We start from the raw sequence: 2,500 nt of genomic DNA on the forward strand, positions 1-2,500 counted from the left end.
AGTAGTTTATTCTAAAATGTATTACTCAAGTACTGAAAGTAAAAAGTACAAGTATTGTGTTTTGAATTAATTAAAGAAAGCTGTCAATGTTTGATTATCAATTGTTTTTTATATCACTTACAAATCAAAGATGTCAAAGACCACAAATACAAGTGTTCTGTTTGTACAAACAAATAGCAACTTAAAAAACTGGGCTTAACACTTCGTACACAAATGTATTTTGGACATAAAATCCGTCCGTCGGATTCGGGTGAGCCTACTGCCCTGCGTTTACCCTCAATAAATGCCCTTACCCTATAAAAACACTACACTATAAAAATGGGCACATGATTACTCAGCATGAAAAGAGACACGGCTTACTGTTGCTAAAAACACAATTCAGCGTGACATCGCCTTTATGATTGCCAGCTAATGTTAAGTGAATACTGCAGCAGTCATGAACATAATTAGGTTAGTTAGCTAAGACATCTAACCTAGTGCTTACTAACAGCTAAAGCTGGTGTGTCTCCTGTGCGTTATATTTATAACTTACATTGATGTGTTTCTTCAAGTTCGAAGGTGAATTTTTGAAGGCCAATATTTCACCCTCTTTAGGGAGTCAGAGATGGCACTTCATCCTATAGGAATTTACTTTCACTCCAGCAAACGCAAACACTGTCTCTAGGTAGGGCCAGGGTGGGCTCCTTCCTCACCCTCACCGCCACGATCACTCGATGTTGAAGGTGTGGAAGGTGCCAATATATGTCCATTAAAACACCAACAAGCTTATTATGCAGCACTTATGCTGCTCTTCTGCTGTTACCAAACACGGTACCATCTCTTTTAATGAGATAAAAAGCGAATTATTTGGAATAATTTCGAGTATATGTGTATTTGTATAAATATGTCAATTAAGCTGAAGGTGCTGGAAAATACTGACAATGGACCTTCAAAGTGCCGTACAAGTGCACGAATTCCACCTTGTAACTTCGCACGCACAAAAATCGAGAGGTGCACAACCTCGCAACGACCGCGCGTGGCCAACGCGCATGGGCGGAGCCACCGCGATTGCGTCTTTTTTGCCGCGCGGACCGTGCGGCAGTCACAATGTGTCAAGTGAACCTAGATTACGAAGCTCAAGTGTTCAGTGAAGGCAGCAGCAGAGTAAACGAGACGCGACCGGAGCATGCGCAGTTTTTACATAAGACAGCATGATCGCTTGACCCGGTGACAGCGCCAGCTAACATGTTTATAATTGTAACGAGTAACTATACACAGGGTTGCCAACTTTTGACGTTCGCTTGGAGTGAGATTTTAACCTGGAGCCGGTGGCGAGTGTATTTTGTTGAGCGGGGGGTGGGGGGGGGGGGGGGGGACGTAAAATGGACACAGATTCAGTGTTATATCGCCGGTGGATGGCGCCAGAGCTAGCGAACTAGTAACGTATTGAATCATATATGTGGATCTGAATAAACTGGATATTTTTTTTCGGCGTGAGATATCGGAAGTGTGGCGTGAGAGCGTGTGAAAACTGTCAAATGCGTGTGTCTCACGCTCAATGCGTGAGAGTTGGCAACCCTGTATACAGCACGTAAAAATGTATCGGAGTAAAAGTATTAAACTGATGGAAAATATGTAGTGAAGTAAAAGTGGAAGTAAGAGAAAAAAATATACAACTCCATACAACTCTGGTAGTATATATGTGCAGTGTGTAGTATATATGTGCAGTGTGTAGTGTCTTTGAGCAGTGTGTAGTGTCTTTGAGCAGTGTGTAGTGTCTCTGTGCAGTGTGTAGTGTCTTTGTGCAATGTGTAGTGTCTTTGAGCAGTGTGTAGTGTCTTTGAGCAGTGTGTAGTGTCTTTGAGCAGTGTGTAGTGTCTCTGTGCAGTGTGTAGTGTCTTTGAGCAGTGTGTAGTGTCTTTGTGTTCTCCAGGCTGGTAGGTGGTGTTCTCCAGGCCGGTAGGTGATGCTCTAGTGGCCAGTAGGTGGTGTTCTCCAGGCTGGTAGGTGATGTTCTAGTGGCCGGTAGGTGGTGTTCTCCAGGCTGGTAGGTGGTGTTCTTCAGGCTGGTAGGTAGTGTTCTCCAGGCCGGTAGGTGATGCTCTAGTGGCCAGTAGGTGGTGTTCTCCAGGCTGGTAGGTGATGTTCTAGTGGCCGGTAGGTGGTGTTCTCCAGGCTGGTAGGTGATGTTCTAGTGCCTGGTAGGTGATGTTCTCCAGGTTGGTAGGTGATGTTCTAGTGGCCGGTAGGTGATGTTCTCTAGGCTGGTAGGTGATGTTCTAGTGCCTGGTAGGTGGTGTTCTCCAGGCTGGTAGGTGGTGTGCTACACTCAGCCCACGCTTAAGTTTGTGCACAGCTGCTTAGACATAGAAACCCCTGGCACACAGTTCCTCTGTGAAGGTTGTTTCTAGAAACAGCTGTGAGTGGTGTAGTGAACTGTAGTGAGTGGTTTAGTGAGTGGTGTAGTGAACTGTGTAGTGAGTGGTGGGCCACTTTACATGCATCATTTACATAATTTACA

At 44.8% G+C, this 2,500-nt stretch overlaps 1 protein-coding gene across 3 annotated transcripts in view; it reads left to right on the forward strand.

The window, feature by feature from the left end:
• The window catches only part of LOC143514711 (dolichyl-diphosphooligosaccharide--protein glycosyltransferase subunit STT3B-like), a 172,611-nt gene that overhangs the window by 160,070 nt on the left and 10,041 nt on the right, over positions 1-2,500 (forward strand). The gene's annotated exons all lie outside the window — the stretch shown is intronic.

The sequence above is a fragment of the Brachyhypopomus gauderio genome, chromosome 5 (genome assembly GCF_052324685.1).
Source record: "Brachyhypopomus gauderio isolate BG-103 chromosome 5, BGAUD_0.2, whole genome shotgun sequence".
Taxonomy (NCBI): Eukaryota; Metazoa; Chordata; class Actinopteri; order Gymnotiformes; family Hypopomidae; genus Brachyhypopomus; species Brachyhypopomus gauderio.